This window comes from Triticum dicoccoides, chromosome 2B (genome assembly GCF_002162155.2).
Source record: "Triticum dicoccoides isolate Atlit2015 ecotype Zavitan chromosome 2B, WEW_v2.0, whole genome shotgun sequence".
Taxonomy (NCBI): Eukaryota; Viridiplantae; Streptophyta; class Magnoliopsida; order Poales; family Poaceae; genus Triticum; species Triticum dicoccoides.
This window is the reverse complement of record NC_041383.1, coordinates 331,782,391-331,803,384: the sequence shown is the minus strand read 5'-3', so window position 1 is coordinate 331,803,384 and position 20,994 is coordinate 331,782,391.

Sequence of the window (20,994 nt, the reverse complement as noted above, 5' to 3'; positions counted from 1 at the left end):
CCCGGCAAAAGCGCCAGAAAAGAGCTTGATGTCTACTACGCAACCTTCTTCTTGTAGACTCATGTTGGGCCTCCAAGCGCAGAGTTTTGTAGGGCAACAACAAATTTCTCTCAAGTGGATGACCTAAGGTTTATCAATCCGTGGGAGGCGTAGGATGAATATGGTCTCTCTCAGACAACCTTGCAACTGAATCACAAAGAGTCTCTTGTGTCCCCAGCACACCCAATACAATGGTAATTTGTATAGATGCACTAGTTCGGCGAAGAGATGGTGATACAAGTGTAATATGGATAGTAGAAATATATTTTTATAATCTGAATAAATAAAAACAGCAAGGTAACTAGTAACAAAAGTGGGCAAAAACGGTATTGCCATGCTTGAAAACAACGCCTAGGGTTCATACTTCCACTAGTGCAAAGTCTCCCAACAATGATAACATGATTAAATCATTTGGTAGTCCCTCAACGTGTGACAAAGATTCACTCCAAAGTTCCTATCGCAGAGAACATAAGATGAAATTGCTTGTAGGGTACGAAGCCACCTCAAAGTTATTCTTTTTTACCAATCTTTTGAGCTATTCCTATAAGTGTCAGAAACAGCCCTAGAGTTTGTACTAAAATAACACCATATGATACACATCAATCAACCCTAATGTCACCTAGATATTCTAATGTCACCACAAGTATCTGTGGGTCAATTATATGCTATGCATCAAACAACTTCAGATTCATAATATTCAATCCAACACAAAGAACCTCAAAGAGTGCCCCAAGATTTCTACCGGAGAAACAAGGACGAAAACGTGCATCAACCCCTATGCATATATTACACCAATGTCACCTTAGGAATCTGCGAGTTGAGTGCCAAAACATACATCAAGTGAATCAATAGAACACCCATTGTCACCACGGGTATGTAATGTCTACTACGCAACTTTATTCTTGTAGACTCGTGTTGGGCCTCCAAGCGCAGAGTTTTGTAGGACAGTAGCAAATTTCCCTCAAGTGGATCACCTAAGGTTTATCAATCTGTGGGAGGCATAGGATGAAGATGGTCTCTCTTAAACAACCCTGCAACCAAATACAAGAAATCTCTTGTGTCCCCAACACACCCAATACAATGGCAAATTGTATAGGTGCACTAGTTCGGCAAAAATATGGTGATAAAAGTGTAATATGGATGGTAGAAATATATTTTTATAATCTGAATAAATAAAAACAGCAAGGTAGTGAACGATAAAAGTGAGCACAAACAGTATTGCAATGCTTGAAATGAGGCCTAGGGTCCGTACTTTCGCTAGTGCAATCTCTCAACAATGCTAATCTAATTGGATCATATAACCATCCGTCAAAGTGCGATGAAGAATCACTCCAAGGTTCTTATCAAGCGGAGAACATAAGAAGAAATTGTTTGTAGCTATTCTTTCTGATTGATCTATCCAAGAGTTCGTAGTAAAATAACACCAAGTTATTCTTTCCGATCGATCTATCAAGAGTTCATACTAAAATAACACTAAGTTATTCTTCCGATCAATCTATCAAGAGTTCGTACTAAAATAACACCAAAGCAAATTCAGATGCGTAATACTCAATCCAACTCAAAGAACCTCAAACAGTGCCCCAAGATTTCTACCGGAGAAACAAACGACGAGATCGTGCATCAACCACTATGCATAGATTACCCCAATGTCACCTCGGGAATCTGCGAGTAGAGTGCCAAAACATATCTCAAGTGAATCAATATAATACCCCATTGTCACCACGGGTATTCATATGCAAGACATATATCAAGTGCTCTCAAATCCATAAAAGTATTCAATCTGATAAAATAGAATCTCAAAGGGAAAAATCTATTCATCACAACAAGATAGAGAGGGAGGAACACCATATGATCCAACCATATTAACAAAGCTCGCGATACATCAAGATCGTGCCATCTCAAGAATGAGAGAGAGAGAGAGATTAAACACATATCTACTGGTACAAACCCTCAGCCCCGAGGGCGGACTACTCCCTCCTCATCATGGAGACCATAGGGATGATGAAGATGGCCTCTGGTGATGATCTCCCCCTCCGGCAGGGTGCCGAAATAGGGTCCAGATTGATTTTCGTGGATATAGAGGCTTGCGATGGCGGAACTTTGGATCTATCGATTCCTCTAGGGATTTTGGAATATTTGGCAATTTATAGGGTAAAGAGGCGGTGCAGGAGGCCACCGACGTGGGCACAACCCACCTGAGCGCGCCTGGGCCCCTATGCGCGCCCTGTGAGTTGTGCTCCCCTCGGAGCTCCCCTCTGGTACTTCTTTGGCCCACTTGTTGTCTTCTGGTCTAAAAAAATCTCCAAAAAGTTTCACTGCGCTTGGACTCCGTTTGGTATTGATTTTTTGCGATGTAAAAAAGAAGCAAAAAACAACAAGTGGCACTAGGCACTATGTCAATAGGTTAGTCCCAAAAATTGATATAAAGTTGCTATAAAATGATTGTAGAACATCCAAGAATGATAATATAACAGCATGAAGACTTCATAAATTATAGATACGCTATAGACGTATCAACATCCCCAAGCTTAATTCCTACTCGTCCTCGAGTAGGTAAATGATGAAAGAAATAATTTATGAAGTGTGAATGCTAGCAAAGTGCATGTAACACCCCAATTTTCAATTTGGATGTTATACATAGATCATCATATGCCTATCATATTTATTCTTGCATTTTGGTTGAGATCCTAGAAATCTTAAGCAACTCAAGGACCCACGGAGAGAGTTGGAGGTTTCACAAAATTCATATTTGAATTTATTTCAAATTTGAAGAAAAGGATCAATTTGATTTTATTATTTTTATCTCCAATTATTTCCAATATTAGAAAACGAGAAAAGATAATATGACCTCTTCAAATTCAGAGAAATATTGGATAAAGAATTTTAAAATCAAATTATGAATTTTCTGGTAATTTATTTGCTATTTTATTTGAATTAGAAAAATGTGCATTTTTGAAAATTGCATTTTAGGCCAGAAAAATGTTCACATTGTTCTAAATATTTTATTTAGACAACGAAAATTGTTTTTGGCATTTTCAGAATTACTTTTATATTTTATTAGGAATTTTATCTTCGGGCGAAATTATTTATTAAAGAAAACTCTTCGGACCGAACTGGGCCGAAGCCGAGCCGACCCGTTCACACCAACCGCCCCCGCGCCGCGCCGCCGTGCCGCCAGCGGATTCCGCCTGGAGTCCGGCTCGGACTCCACCACCGCCTGCCCCTCTCGCAAGCAAGCCCCCCCGAAGCTTTATAAGCCGCCGCCCTCCCCCCGGAGCCCCAAGCCGCCGCCGGCGTCGCCTTCTGCCACCACAACGCCGCCGTCGCCGCCCTTAGCCGCCGCCGCCCCGCACCGGCACCACCGCCTCGCCGTTCGCCGCCGATGCCGCCACTCACCGCCGGCCGGTCCGTTCGGTTAATCAGTAAAAACCGATACCCCACCCGTTTTTTTTGTTTTTGCGGTTTTTGTTTTAGAACGGTTTTTCGTCGGTTTAGTTTATTTAGTGAACGTTCGTCCGTTAGTTTGTTTTAACGAACGATATTCGCCGGTTAGGTTTAGACAGCGAACATTCGTTCGTTAGTCTTTTCTTTTTATTTTATTTTCGACCAGGGACTTATCCGCGATTATTTTTATCGTGATTTAGCCTCTGATCTTTAAACTAGTATAACTTTTTACTCGTTTACCCAAATTAGATGAAACTAGCGCCAAAATCTTCGTCTCGAAGCCCTCTTTCCAGTTAATTAACTTCAACATGATTTCGGTACTGTAAAATTTGACTTTAGTCCAGATTAGTAAACGATCTTCTTTCGTTCGTATTTTGAGTTTCGTTGCTCCGTTTGAGTTGAACCTTTTTGCGAATCATAGCTAATCACATCTACCTACTATTAAGATCTAATTCACATGATTATAATGCTATTAGGTTTTGACTCTTGTTAGTTTAAGCCATTTGCTTGTTTCGTGTTTGATTTGAATCTTTTCTTGGTTTTTCTCGTGTTTCGATTGAGTGATTGCTTATGTATGCTATTGTTTGTCTATGCTAGATTATCCGGAGTGCGATGCTTGTTACTACGAGTCTCTAGAGTTTGCAGATCATCAGCAAGGCAAGTTACACTTTGATCATACTCTTTTATACCCAGTTTTTACTATGCATTTGTTCTGCCCCACAAATATTTGCATTGGTAGGATTGGGAACTTGTGGTTTTGGTTGTAGTGCTTGAGGTAGGAACCTAATACCTTTTGATCACCCCGGGAATATACATTATTCTTATTATTTCTTAGCCATGCTCGTAGACGGGGATTGGATCATGATTCACACATGGAAGTTTGAGAGTTATTTTAATCATGGATAACATTAAGGTGGCAACTTAAATACATGTCTGGGTGGATTGGTTGAGGCACCTGGAGTACCCAGTGTTGTCTGTTTTGGAATTACGGAGTACCCGTGTGATTATCCTATGGAATGCCACCCAGGCTCAAAGGGATCATAAGATTATTCATGCTAGAAACTTCCGTCTGCAGCCACAAGCCATTATGGGCTCTGGCATAGTTGAGTATGTTGCGTGAGCTCTTGAAGAGGTAGACTAGCAGATGTAGAGGGATGTAGGTGGTACTATCTACTCGGAGTAGAGAGTTAATGCTTCAGAAAGGCTATGTCTCAATCATGGATGCGGTCGAGTCTTGTGGAGAAAAGTGCACATACCTCTACAGAGTGTACAAACTAATCATGGTTAGCCGTGTCCCCGGTTATGGACATCTTGAGTATCTAGTACTTGAATCTATTGATGTGATCTCATCACGTTACTTTAATTAATTATGATGTTGGGTTAATGATGATACTTTTAATTGGGATTTGAGTTGGGGTTACCTTCTCAAATAATGGGCAACATGGGAGTAGTTAAATAAATTTATTCCTTTGTTGTAGGGAAACACTAGGTTTATGCAAAACCATGATACTTACAGCCTCTACTAGCCAAATATTGCATGTAGATATAGTTCTTGCATTATCATTGCTTTACAGTGTAACTATGCCAGCATATTCCATGTGCTGACCCGTTTCGGACTGCAATGTCTTATGTTGCAGACTACTCAGATGACAAATAAGGTGCGATAGGTCGTTGTTTTGCACTCAGCTATGCCATTGGAGTTGATGGACTCATTTACCTTTGAAGCTTCCGCAGTTATCTAGTTTAGATGGCCTTCAGCCATGATTTATTTATGTAATCATACTCTTTATGAGGACTCGATGTAATAAGTGTGTGATTGAAACTCTGCTATAATTCCTCGAGTACCGTGCATGTCAGCATTACCGATCCAAGGATGACACTGATGCACAGAGACTTGACCATTTGAGGTCTGGTCGCTACAAGATCGTATCAGAGCACACGCTGACTGTAGGACACGACCACTAGAATGAGCCACATGATTTCTCTTCTATACTCATTTCTAATTTCTCCTCTCTTTCTACTCTATAGATGGCGGACCCCAGGAACAAGTTCACTTAGCCGGATGACGACACCCCTTTCGGAAAGCACTTGAAGGAAGTCACTAAGTATCTGAACATCGGATTACCAAGCTTCACGGGGACTTCCTCTACATTTGTACCGGAAGAGGGGCACTGGAAGATCAAAGTCTGGATACGTGGGAGGACCTTTGTGCCAACAACAGAGCCTATTGATTTCTACCTAGATGCACCAAGCTGGAGTATTGGAAAGAGCATGGCCGCACATATCACCTTGGGACGCATATGTTAGGTGTATCACAAGGAGCTAGAGAATACCGTCTACCAAATATGTGGCCGCCGAGATGACAAATGGGAGATGATTCGCACCAGGAGGGATGGATCAATTGTAGCTTGCATCCAAGAGAAGGGAGATCATATTTGTCGACAGGAGAATCAACAAATTATCGACATGAAGAAGATCAAGAAACTGGTGAGGAGAAACAACGAGCTGGAAGAGGAGATCAAGTCTACATGCGATGGATATGAAGAAGAGATTGCTATACTACTGGAGAAGAATGAAGACCTGACGAAGAAGCTAGGAGTATTCATGGGAGACCCCGGCACCAAAGAAGGACAACCAACCAGGAGACTACATCATCCTCGACGACACCGACTCCGACCCTGATAGCGATGATGACTACGTTGATGAAGCTGGAGAAGATATCATGGAGTCTTCTTCTGATGAAAATTTCTAGATGACCACCATTGTAAATAGTAGTATTTCCCTCCAAGTAATTGCAACGATCGAGTTTGTAGTTATAGGATAGACCGTTTTGTTTGATCTTGTGTGCTAATTGATTGAAGTGAAATTGATTGTGTTTGTCTCATGAGCATTATGGGTAGTGAATCTCTCTTAGACCCCAATTCTATTCTGTTTTCTCACCCCTTCTAAACCCATCAGATGCCTCAGAGATGTGACAATGGATTTGCCTTCCCACCGGAGCTCACTCAGTTGATCCAGCAGCAGAATACCTTGATGCAACTTTTAGTCCAGAATCAGAACCAAGGCAACAACAACAACCCACCACCACCACCTGTTGATCACCTAGCCCGTTTCCTAAGGTCGAATCCGCCGGTGTTCTCTAGTAGCACTGAGTCGATTGTTGCAGATGATTGGCTCCGCAAGATTGGAAGAGAGCTGACCACTACAGGATGCACATATGCGGAGAGAGTGCGCTTTGCCGCACATCAGCTTGATGGACCCACAACATCATGGTGGGAGAATTTCACAGCCACTTACCCCATTGACACTGTTACATGTGATCAGTTTCAGCAGGCTTTCCGCACTACACATGTTTCAGCAGGAGATATGAGCATGAAGAAGCATGAGTTTCGCAACTTGCGCCAAGGAGGACGTATAGTGGGTCGGTATGTGGATGAGTTTAGTAAGTTAGCACGATATGCCCCTGATGACTTAGTTATAGATGCCGCAAAGCAGGAGAAGTTTCTGGAAGGACTGAATGATGAGCTGAGCATGCAGTTGATGGTGGCAACATTCAACAACTACCAGGAGTTGGTAGATAGGGCTCTTATGATTGAAGGCAAGCAGCAACAGATTGATAATCGCAAGAGGAAGTATGGAAAAGGGAGGTACACTTCTGGAGCCCAGCAGAAGCCCCGCTATTCCCCGTACTCGAGAGGACATACCCACAACCATGGAGGCCATAACCATGAAGGACACACGCATAACGGAGCAAGTTCGCACAACCATAGTGGCACCAGCAGTGGCAATGGGAATGGAGAAAGCAACAGCCAGAACCGTTCCAACCCTTCAACACTAGCCAAGAGGGATCTGAGCCACATTACCTGTTTCAAGTGCCAGAAGACCGGACATTACGCTACTGAATATCCTGAAGCAAAGAATGGAAATGGCAACGGAGGTTCTGCCAAGAAGCCCAACCCCTTCACCAAAGGTCAGGTGAACCACATCAGCATGGAGGAGATTGAGGATCAACCCGACGCAGTTATCGGTAAGTTTTTGATTAATGCATTTCCTGCACTTGTTCTTTTTTATACTTGTGCATCGCATTCATACATATCAAGATAAATTGCCAACCCAAGTCCTTAGGTCACCCATGTTAGTAAGCTCGCCAGGAGCAGAGTATATGGCCAGCCGATGGTGTGATCGGTTACCCCTAAGCATTGGTAGCCATGTGTTTCCCTCTGACCTAATAATTTTGGAGTCACAAGGATTGGATATAATATTAGGCATGGATTGGTTATCGAAGTATGGAGGAAACATTGATTGTGCTAGTAAGTCGATATTCCTCACCACCCAAGAAGGAAGAAGGATCAAGAATGTATCCCGGCATGTGCCGAAGAGGACTCAAGTGAATTCCTTATCAGGAGTTGTACAGGAGGAAGTACCAGTGGTGAAGAATTACCCCGATATTTCCAGAGGAGTTACCGGGCATGCCATCGAATCGAGACATTAAGTGTTTGATTGAGTTTTTGCCATGCACCAGGCCAATATACAAGAGACCGTATGGGATGCCCGCACAAGATCTAGAGGAAATTAAGAAGCAGATTAAGGAGTTACTGGATAAGGGTAACATTCGACCAAGTTTGTCACCTTGGGGAGCCCCGGTGCTTCTAGTGGAGAAGAAGGATGGATCTTTAAGGATGGTTGTTGATTATCGTGCGTTGAATGAGGTGACGATCAAGAACAAATACCCTTTGACGATGATCAATGATTTGTTTGACCAGTTGCAGGGAGCTAAAGTTTTCTCTAAGATTGATCTTCGATCGGGTTATCACCAGTTGAAGATTCGAGAGCAGGATATACCTAAGACAACTTTTACCACAAGGTATGGGCTATACAAGTATACCGTTATGTCATTTGGTCTGACTAGCGCACATGCCTATTTCATGAATATGATGAACATAGTGTTTATGGAGTTTTTGGATAAGTTCATCGTGGTGTTCATTGATGATATATTGGTCTACTCGAAGAACGAAGAGGAGCATAAGGAGCATTTGCGTTTGGTTCTCGAGGAGCTCAGAGAACATCAGTTGTATGCCAAGTTCAACAAATGCGAGTTTTGGTTAAAGGAAGTTGGATTTCTCGGACATGTTATATTTCGGAGAAGGAATAACAGTAGACCCTACCAAGGTTGCTTCTGTGACTAAATGGGTGGCACCCACATCAGTTGGAGAGATCAGGAGTTTTCTTGGACTCATAGGATATTACCGGAGGTTCATGGAGAATTTCTCCAGGATTGTAAAGCCCATGACGGAGTTATTGAAAAGGGATAATTGCATTTGAGCCCTTAGTTGTGTCACCCTCGACAGGAATACCCCTAGTTTTGTAAAACACGCGGTCTTGCCCAACTCAGCTAGCTTGCTTTGTGTTTTTGCCCTTCCGGCACGGCTTCGTCCAGTCAGCGCCGTTTGACCGTAAGCGGCGCTAGGTTTGGGACAAGTCTTTCCCCCCGGTCGACCTAACCAGCTCACACTCTCTTGTTCCCCACTGTCTATCTTTCTCTCTCACCAACCCTAGCTCGCTCGGCGGCGGCGAAACCCGCACCGCCAGATCCATTGGCAGGCGATGGGGGAGACCGGAGAAAGCGTCGGCGGACGCGGCCGCCGCCGTCGGGACATCACATCCTCACTTCAGCGTGGAGGCAGCGGTGCTGCTGGAGCCAATGTCGACAAGGGCAGCGGATCTGCACGGGAGAGCGTAGGAGGCGACGTCGGCGGCACCCACAGCGACAAGGGCAGCGGATTTGCTTGGGAGCACAGACAAGGCGACGCTGGCGGCACCCACGGCAACAAGGGCAGCGGATCTGCACGAGAGCGTGTACAAGGTGATGCTGGCGGCGCCCACGGCGACAAGGGCAGCGGATCTGCACGGGAGCGCGGACAAGGCAACGCCAGCGGCGACAAGGGCAACGGATCTGCACGGGAAATTCCTGCGGGGTAAGTATTAGACCTAGATTTGCTCGTGTTTACTGCTGTAGGGTTGATTCAACGATGCTTTAGGCTAGGTTTTGTTCGTTTTTTCATGGGAGATGGCATGTTTTTTATCGTAGGATGAATCCAGCGACCGCGTTCTATCTATCTATTAGAATGGAGACCACTGTTCTTGTTTCTGTGGGTACTAAAGGAAAAGATTGTGGCTTCACTTTTCCATTGTTTGTGGACAACACTACGTCATACCAGGATTTTAGGGCTGCCATTTGTGCTAAGTATCCATGGGGATTGTTTGATTCTGTTGAGATGAGATATTGGGATAGTAGTAACCTTTGTTGGGTCCCTGTAAGTGTGATTCAGAGTTAGGTGTGATGTTTGCAAGTAATGCACAAACTATGTCATGCAACTTGGAAATCACAGTGATACAAAGAACTAGAGCACAAAGGTTTGAAAACCCATCAACTTCTAGGCCCTCTGCATCTAGGCCATCTTGTTTTAATCCCACTGCTGGAGGGACAAGGGCTAGCAATAGAAGTAGGGCAGTAAGTGACACCTCTACTGCTCCTGGAACTCCAAGTGTTAATGAAAGTCAGGAACAAGCAAACAAAAAAGGTGATCCAGTTGTGGAGGAGGCATTGCCTGATGCACCAGGTATGGAGGATGAGATACTTTATCCTGGGTATGTTCAACACAACAATGAAGAAGAAAAGGCAGACAAAGACTATATCCCTGCAGAATTTTCACATACAGATGCTGATGAGATGCAAGAGGATCATGAAATGGGAGCTTTTGAAGATGCAGATGAGGACAGACCTGTCATGATGTATGACAGGGAAAATCCATCTATTGAGGAAGGTGTGGTCTTCCCTTCTGCAGTTGATTGCAGAAATGCAGTTGCAACCTACTCAATCAAAGCTGAAACTGAATTCTCTATTCTGAAAAGTGACCCAACTAGGTTTACTATCAAATGTTCTTATGACAGGTGTAAATGGAGGCTACATGCCTCTTTAATGAGGAGGATCACAATGTTTCAGGTATTAAATGTTGTGATCTCTGTAATGTGTTATATTTTCTGCACTCACTACTGTTATATGTAGTTACTATTTGTTGTGCTGTTTTGTTTCAGATTAAAGTGAACCAACACCAGCATACTTGTCCTAGTGTCAACAGATCTTAGAGATTGAGAGCTGCAAAAAGGAGGTGGATTGCAGATGCATCTATGCCCTGGATCAGACAAAATCCATCTATTGGTCCTAAGGAAATTCAGATGAAGTTGCTAGAGAAGTATGGTGTGGAGGTGCCATATGACAGGTGCTACAATGGCAAAGAGATGGCACTGGACAAAATATATGGCAAGTATAGTGATAGTTTCCAAATTCTTTATTCTTTCAAAGCTGAAGTGGAGAGGGCATCACCAGGCAGTCTAGTAGAAATTGACAGGCACACAGTTGAGTATCAGATTAAAGGCAAGAAGTATTACAAGGAGTGTTTTAGAAGAGTGTTTGTTTGCTTCAAAGCTTGTCAGAAGGGTTTCCTGGAGGGCTGCAGGCCATACCTGGCTGTAGATGCTACAACATTGAATGGTAGGTTTAGAGGGAAGCTTGTAGCAGCTTGTGCACTGGATGGCCACAACTGGTTGTTTCCAGTTGCTTATGGTGTTCTAGAAGTGGAGTCTACTGCGAGTTGGACATGGTTTCTTACAAACCTGAAGAAAATGGTAGGTCATCCAGAAGGTTTAGTGATACATACTGATGCTTGCAAGGGATTGGAAACAACAGTTGATGATGTGTACCCTGGAGTGGAACATAGAGAGTGTATGAGACACTTGGCTCAGAATTTCAGTAAGAAATTTAAGGGAAAGTTCTTTGATGATAACTTATGGCCTTGTTCACTAACCTACAGTATCAAGAAGCATAATTATCATCTGAACCAGCTCAAAAGCAAACCCAAAGTTAAGGAATATCTGGAGGAGCACCACACAAAAATCTGGGCAAGAGCAGAGTTCAATGAGATGAGCAAGGTTGACTATGTGAACAACAACCTTGCTGAATCATTCAACTCAAGAATCAGGAAATACAAGAGCCTTCACATAGTTGACCTGCTAGACAAGATTAGGCAATACATCATGGAGAAATTTGACTTAAGAAACAGAATTGCCACTGGCCATTTTATTGGGCACAACATCATACCAGCAATAATGAAGATTTTGGTGGAGAATACAAATGGTTTGGAGATGAGTATAGTTAGGAGAAGCCCAACAGAGGCTGAGGTGACTGCTACTGATAGAGAGAAAATAGAATGGAGGTGCCTTTTGACATAGAGAAGTGGTCTTGCAGTTGTAGGCAGTGGCAGATCACTGGTAAACCCTGCATCCATGCCCTTTTTTCATCACTGCTCTAAGAGGTGAAGCTAGTGGAATAGATCAGTATGTCCACAAATATTACTCAGTTGAGATGTTTAGAGCAACTTATGCTGACAATCTACCAGCTCTAGAAGGCAAACAGCAGTGGGACTGTGTAGATCTAGGATTCAAGCCGTGTGCTCCTGTTCAGAACAGACCACCAGGAAGACCAAGAAAGCAGAGGATAAGACCTACCAGTGAAGGAAAGGGTCTTGGTCCTAGGAAGTATAAGTGCAAGAGATGTGGAAGATGTGGACACAAAACCAAAGGCTGCAAAGAATCTGTTGATCCAGCCTTTGGAGAAGAAGAACATTGGGGAGCAGATAATGCAGATGATCATCCAACAGCTAATGAGCCAGCAGAAGCAGAAGTACAAGATGAGGAGGAGGAGGAAGAGCCAAAAGTTGATGTTCTTCAGCAGCAGATGCCACCACCAAAGGAGACCTCACATGAGGCATCTACACAAGATAGTGTAGTGAGGTGTGTGCCAGCAACTTGTTTCAGTTTTATATTGCCCTTGTTTCAGTTTTCATTAGTTCATATCTTAAAAATTGTGTTATGTTTGAACTTGTTTTAGTCCTAGAAAGAATTATAAAAGAGGAGCTGAGAGGGGAGCTTCTCCAAGGTATTGCAAGCAGAAGAAAAATGGACCAACAACTACATTTTGCTCAGTTACTAGAAGCAGTGTTGACAGCAAGGGTGTCTCTCTAGCCAAAAAAGCAGCAACAGCAGTTGAAGCCCCACCCACTACCCCCAATCCAGCTAAGAACACTAGAAGCATGGCAAAGCTGGATCCAAACCCAGCCAAAAACACCAGGAGCAAGAAACTTCAGTTTTAGTCTTGTTACTTTAGTTTTATGTTTGAAACTGTTATGCACTTGATGTTGTTACTATGTGCACTGTGATACCAGTACTTTTATGTTCTTAGTGCTTTATGCACTTGATGTTGTTGTCTATGCACTGTGATGATCAACTTCTTAATGCTTTATGCACTAGTTATGCCCCGTGTTTGGTACATGTGTGATTATCAACTTCTTATTCTTAATTCTTTGCGCTCACTGTGGTGTTTAATAAGTTGGGATTGCTGTTGATCTACTTTGGCATAGTTTTGTCATCAACGTCGTCGGCGACAAAACCTACATCTACCTTTGGCATAGTTTTGTCATCGACGTCATCGACGACAAAACCTACATCTACCTTTGCATAGTTTTGTCATCGACGTCGTCGACGACAAAACCTACATCTACCTTTGCATAGTTTTGTCATCGACGTTGTCGACGACAAAACCTACATCTACTTTGGCATACATCTGAAGCAACATCTGCTTTGCATCCATCCACTCCATCTAGTTTGCATACACAAAATAGCATGTTCATCTTGACCACAACAGTGCATCATCATCTTCAGATACATCACACTAGGTTGTACCATTCGGTCAACAAGCACAAACTGATACAAGTACAGCACGAACAACATTACAACACAAATTCCTACAAACAACAATGCTAAAAGAAGCATCATCTCATCTCTTCCTCTCAGCTTCTTCTTTAAAACATGATTCTTTCTTGACAGCTCCATGTTTTCCTTCTTCAACTTGTGACTTTTGATCCAGCTCTGTTCTACCTCTACGTGCAGGTCTTCAAAAGCCAAGGCAACACACAATGGAGGAGGAGGATCAACCCACACCACCCACTCACACTCCCGTGGTAACTGATTGCACATCACATTTACCAAAAATTAGATTTTTCATAAAGAAGAACTAAAACATGCTCAAATTCACAATCTCTTACGTCTAAAGGACACCCTAAAAACCGGCGGCCTGTGCTTGCCCCTCCCCAGGAAACACGGTGGGCTGGAACAAGGCCGTGACCAGGGCAACAATGCTTTGAACGATACTCCAATCCACAGTAGGTGTCATCGGGAAGATAGAACTCGGAGACGAGCTGCACAATCCCGACCCCATTAACCTAAACCAAATGGAAGGGAAGAAGGTCAAAATTTCCCCCAAATCTCACAAACCCTAGAAATCCTAGAACAAATTGGGGGTGGAGGAGCCGCACGAGCTCATGTTCACTTACCTCACTGGCCGCCTGCGAGTAGATGGACGAGCCTGAGCTCGCCGTGCTGCGCCGCTCCATCTTCTTCCTCGTTGGGCCTCGCGTCGCCAGCTCTGCTCCTCTGTTTTCTTCAGCACGAGCTCACTATGGACGAAAGGGTACTAAGTGTGGCACCGACAGGGGCAAAAATGTCCTAAATCTAGCGCCGCTTATGGTCAAACGACGCTGACTGGACGGAGCCGTGCCGGAAGGGCAAAAGTACAAGACAAGCAAACTGAGTTGGTCAAGACCGCGTGTTTTCCAAAAGTAGGGGCAATCCTGACAAGTCGTACCCAACTAAGGGTATAAAACCGATTATCCCTATCGAAAAAGGACACCAAGTTTAAATGGACTGAGGAGTGTGAAGCCAGTTTTCAGGAGTTGAAGAAACGTTTGGTTACAGCCCTATTGCTGATTCTCCCAGATCAACGTAAGGATTATCAAGTATATTGCGACACTTCACGTCGAGGACTTGGAGTAGTGCATATGCAGGAAGGAAGAGTTGTTTCATATGCCTCACGATAACTTAAACCTCATGAGTTGAATTATGCTACACATGATTTGGAGTTAGCAGCCGTAGTGCATGCGCTGAAGACATGGAGACATTTTCTCATTGGAAACCATTGTGAGGTATACAAGGATCATAAGAGTTTGAAATATATCTTCACGCAGAAGGAGTTGAATCTCAGGCAAAGGAGATGGTTGGAGCTCATCAAGGATTATGATATGAAATTGCACTATCATCCCGGAAAGGCCAATGTAGTAGAAGATGCGTTGAGCCGCAAGAGTTATGTTAATACGCTCATGACTGGAGGATTACCCAAGGAGTTAACAGATGATCTCCGAGAGTTATGTTTGGAGATAGTCCCGAGAGGTTATGTAGCAGCATTGGAAATTCAGTCCACTTTGATGGGCAAGATCAGAGAAGCCCAGAAGACTGACAAGGAGATTGCCGAGATAAAGGAAAGGATGAGCAAAGGAAAGGCTAAAGGATTTCGTGAGGATGAGCATGACACTTTATGGTTTGAGGATCGCGTACATGTGCCTAACGACCCGGAGATCAGGAAGTTGATTCTGCAGGAGGCCCATAATTCACCGTATTCGATTCACCCAGGAAACACTAAGATGTATCTGGATTTGAAGGAAAGTTTCTGGTGGACAGGAATGAAGAAGGATATTGCGGAGTATGTAGCAGTATGTGATGTATGTCAGAGAGTTAAGGCAGAGCATCAGAAGCCAGCTGGATTGCTACATCCATTGCCGATACCCGAATGGAAGTGGGATAAGCTTGGCATGGATTTTATCACGGGATTGCCCAGGACTCGTTCAGGATATGACTCTATCTAGGTTGTAGTCGATCATTTGACAAAAGTAGCTCATTTCATCCTAGTGAAGACCACCTATACGGGTGCTAAGTTGGCGAAGATATACATGACCAGGATCGTATGTCTGCATGGTGTTTCGAGGACCATTGTATCAGATAGAGGAACCCAGTTTACCTTAAAGTTTAGGCATCCGTTGCATGAGACTCTGGGTATACTTCAGTACAGCCTTCCATCCATAGACAGATGGACAGACCGAGAGAGTCAATCAGATTCTGGAGGACATGTTGAGAGCTTGTGCGCTAGATTATGGATCTAGTTGGGACGACAATTTGCCGTATGCAGAGTTATCTTATAACAACAGTTATCAAGCCAGTTTGAAGATGGCCCCTTTCGAAGCATTGTACGGAAGGTGGTGCAGGACACCGTTATCGTGGGATGAAGTTGGAGACCGACAGTTGTTTGGACCATATTTAATCAAAGACTCTGAATAGAAGGTCAAGTTGATTCGCGACAAACTCAAGGTAGCCCAGTCCAGGCAGAAGAGTTATGCGGATTCGAAACACAAGGAGACAGTTTACAAAGTCGGAGATAGAGTATATCTTCGTGTGTTCCCGCTTCGAGGAGTTAACCGTTTTGGAGATAAGGGAAAGCTAGCACCACGTTTTGTGGGACCATACCAAGTTTTGGAACGTATGGGAGAAGTTGCATACAAGCTGGAATTGCCAGATGGATTGTCAGGAGTTGATGATGTGTTTCACGTTTCCCAGTTGAAGAAGTGCCACGCAGAGATGGCCAATATTCCTCTGAGAGATACTGTGCCACTGGAAGCGATTTAGTTAGACAGTGATTTGACCTATGAAGAGAAGCCAGTCAAGATTCTTGAGTTTTCTAGCCGAGTTACGCGCAACAAGGTTATCACGTTTGCAAAGTTCAGTGGAGCCACCATACCGAGGAGGAAGCCACCTGGGAGCGAGAGGAAGATCTTCGTGGAGACCACCCAAACCTTTTTGCTCACCAACCCGAATCTCGAGGGCGAGATTCATCTTAAGGAGGGTAGGTTTGTAACATCCCAATTTTCAATTGGATGTTATACATAGATCATCATATGCATATCATATATATTCTTGCATTTTGGTTGAGATCCTTGAAAACTTAAGCAACTCAAGGACCCACGAAGACAGCTGGAGGTTTCACAAAATTCATATTAGAATTTATTCCAAATTTGAAGAAAAGGATCAATTTGATTTTATTATTTTTATCTCCAATCATTTCCAATATTAAAAATAAACGAGAGAAGATAATATGACTTCTTCAAATTCAGAGAAATATTGGAGACAGAATTTTAAAATCAAATTATGAATTTTCTGGTAACTTATTTGCTATTTTATTTGAATTAGAAAAATGTGCATTTTTTAAAACTGCATTTTAGGATAAAAAAATGTTCACATTGTTCAAAATATTTTATTTAGACGGTGAAAATTGTTTTTGGCATTTTAAGAAAAAAATTATATTTTATTAGGAATTTTCTCTTCAGGTGAAATTATTTATAAAAAAAGAAAAAAAAGAAAAAAGAAACTCTCCGGACCTGGGCCGAAGCCCAGCCGGCCCGTTCGCGCCAACCGCCCCCGCGCCGCGTCGCCGTGCCGCTGGCGGACTCCGCCGCCGCCTGCCCCTCCCGCAAGCAAGCCCCCCCAAAGGCTTTATAAGCCCCCCTGAGCCCCAAGCCGCCGCCGCGTCGCTTCCCGCCAACACAGCGCCGCCGCCGCCGCCCTTAGCCGCCGCCGTCACCACTCGTCGTGACGCTGCCGCTGCCCCGCACCGATGTCGTCGCGTCGCCGCGCTGCCACCTCGTTGTTCGCCGCCGACGCCGCCACTCGCCGCCGGCCGGTCCGTTCGGTTAATCGGTAAAAACCGATACCCCACTCGTTTTTTTTGGTTTTTGCGGTTTTTGTTTTAGGACGATTTTCGTCGGTTTAGTTTATTTAGTGGACGTCCGTCCGTTCGTTCGTTTTAACGAACGATATTTGCCGGTTAGGTTCAGACAGCGAACGTTTGTTCGTTAGTCTTTTCATTTTATTTTATTTTCGGCCAGGGAATTATCCGCGATTATTTTTATCGCGATTTAGCCCCTGATCTTTACACTAGTATAACTTTTTACTCGTTTATCCAAATTAGATGAAACCAGCACCAAAATCTTCGCCTCGAAGACCTCTTTCCAGTTAATCAACTTGAACATGATTTTGGTACTGTAAAATTTCACTTTAGTCCAGATTAGTAAACAATCTTGTTTCGTTTGTAGTTTGAGTTTCGTTACTCCGTTTGAGTTGAATCTTTTTGCGAATCATAGCTAATCACATATACCTACTGTTAAGATCTAATTCACATGTTAATAATGCTGTTAAGTTTTGACTCTTATTAGTTTAAGCCGTTTGCTTGTTTCGTGTTCGATTTGGATCTTTACTCGATTTTTCTCGTGTTTCGATTGAGTGATTGCTTATGTATGCTATTGTTTGTCTATGCTAGATTACCCGGAGTGTGAAGCTTGTTACTACGAATCTCTAGAGTTTGCAGATCATCAGCAAGGAAAATTACATTTTGATCATACTCTTTTATACCCAGTTTTTACTATGCATTAATTATGCCCCACAAATATTTGCATTGGTACGATTGGGAACTTGTGGTTTTGGTTGTAGTGTTTGAGGTAGGAACCTAATACCTTTTGATCACCCCGAGAATATATGTTATGCTTATTATTGCTTAGCCATGCTCGTAGACGGGGATTGGATAGTGATTCACACATGGAAGTTTGAGAGTTATTTTAATCATGGATAACATTAAGGTGGCAACTTAAATACACATCTGGGTGGATTGGTTGAGGCACCTGGAGTACCCAGTGTTGTCTGTTTTGGAATTACAGACTACCCGTGTGATTATCCTATGGAATGCCACCCTGGCTCAAAGGGATCATAAGATTATTCATGCTAGAAACTTTCGTCGGCAGCCACAAGCCATTATGGGCTCTGGCATAGTTGAGTAAGTTGTGTGAGCTCTTGAATAGGTAGACTAGCAGATGTAGAGGGATGTAGGTGGTACTGTCTACCCGGAGCAGAGAGGTAATGCTTCAGAAAGGCTATGTCTCGATCATCCGATCATGGATGCAGTCGAGTCTTGTGGGGAAAAGTGCGCAAACCTCTGCAGACTGTACAAACTAATCATGGTTAGCCGTGTCCCCGGTTATGGACATATTGAGTATCTAGTACTTGAATCTATTGATGTGATCTCATCATGTTACTTTAATTAATTATGATGTTGGGTTAATGACGATACTATTAATTGGGATTTGAGTTGGGGTTACCTTCTCAAATAATGGGCAACATGGGAGTAGTTAAATAAATTTATTCCTTTGTTATAGGGAAAAACTAGCTTTATGCAAAACCATGAAACTTACAGCCTCCACTAGCCAATGCTTGTAGATATAGTTCTTGCATTATCATTGCTTTACAATGTAACTATGCCAGCATATTCCATGTGCTGACCCATTTTGGGCTGCAATGTCTTATGGTGTAGACTACTCAGACGACGAATAAGGTGCCATAGGTCATTGTTTTGCACTCAGCTATGTCGTTGGAGTTGATGGACTCATTTGCCTTTGAAGCTTCCGCAATTATCTAGTTTAGATGGCCTTCATCCATGATTTATTTATGTAATCATACTCTTATGAGGACCCGATGTAATAAGTGTGTGATTGAAACTCTGCTATAATTCCTCGAGTATTGTGTGTGTCAGCATTCCCGATCCAGGGATGACACTGATGCACAGAGACTTGACCGTTTGAGGTCTGGTCGCTACAATGCATAAGTTTGATCAATGATAATTTCAATCACGTTTCCTAGCATCATAACAACAATTCTTTCTTATAAAACTTCTCATGTCAAAGTACCAACCAATTCACATGTTAAGGTTCAAATAATGAATTCTCTTGAAACTTAACAACCTATATTGTTAGTCACCAAACAATTGAAATTCAACTTATTCAACAGAGTCTAAGTAAGAGCTCCACATACTCAATCATCATATAGTCTTCCATGATTGCTAGTATTCAAAGCATATTCTTAGAACAAATGGCATCCATCGAACATAGAGAAATATAGGGGCTTAATGTTTCGCCTCCCAACTCATTTATCATAGATATACTTGTCAACAATAATAAATCATGATCAAATATATTTGACAGGTCATATGTGCCTAGATCGTCCCCCACCACATGATGCTTGCCAACTAGAGAATAGTTGAGGTTGAAATGAGAATTCATACTATTGATTCTTTGCATAAAAGTAAATACTCAAAAGTAAAATATGGGCCCTTTGTAGAGAGAAGCAGAGGTTGTCCTGTGCTTTTTATTTTTGGATGCCCAAACTCTTAATGCAAAGGAACATCACGTTATATTGCCCCTTATGATAGCAACCTTTATTATGCAGTCTGTCGCTTTTATTACTTTGCCATCACAAGTTCGTATAATGCTCAATTTTACCTTACAATAAGGGATCAAACATATTTAAGAGCAATTTTTATTGCTTTATTGCACCGATGACAACTTACTTGAAGGATATTATTCAATCCATAGGTAGGTATGGTGGACACTCATGGCAAGAAACTGGGTTTAAGGGTTTTTGGATGCACAAGTAGTATCTCTACTTAGTACGAACTTTTGGCTAGAAAAAGATCCTAGGCAAACATCACATGTTGGAGGATCCATGACAATATAACTTCTATGCAAATACACACAACCAGAACTCATTACGTTGTCTTCTTTGTCCAACTTCAACTAATTTTATGAAGTTTGAAAATAATTAATGGGTATTCACAATCACAGAAGATTTCCAAGATAATATATTTGCATGTGAAAGTTCTCTTCCTTATACTAATCATTCACGAATTCCTTGTATGACCAATATTGTGATTGTCAAGCTTCAAAAGATTTCACTTTTTAAACCCAATGTGAAGCCACTACTAGGCATGATATTAACATATAATTTCAATTTCATGATATTCAATTCATTCAACAATTTACTCATAGGATATAAGTGAAGCACAAGAGTAAATGATGAACTACTCCAAAAAGATATAAGTGAAGATCAAGTGAGTAGTTAAGTAAATGGGTAGCTATTTGAGGACTCTCTCTTATTTAAAAACTTTTAGATCTAAGGATTTTATTTAAACAACGAGCAAAACAAAATAAAATGACACTCCAAGAATAGCACAACTCATGTGAAGAAGCAAAAACTTAGGCTCAACTGATACTAACCGATAATTGTTGATGAAGAAAGGTGGGATGCCTACCAGGGCATCCCCAAGCTTAGATGCTTGAGACTTCCTGTATCTGTAAGTTGTGAGACTATGATGTACCTAAGTTATCCTGGTAGTATGGTACCTAAACTGCTTTATGAGTGGGTGATTTGCTTATGCAAGAAGTTGGCTGGGAAGAATTCCAAGATTACTGGATCTGATACTGTTTTGAGCTATGTTTGCTTACAATTCACTATACATTGATGAATAGAGATTGGAACATATTGAATTGGAACATTAGGGGCATCAATCATCCAAAGAAATGGACTGCTTTGGCTAAAAAATTGGGGAATCACAATGCTCCATTATTTGTATACAGGAAACTAAGAAAGGATCTTTTGACAGCTCTTATCTGAAAAACTTTTGTCCCAAGA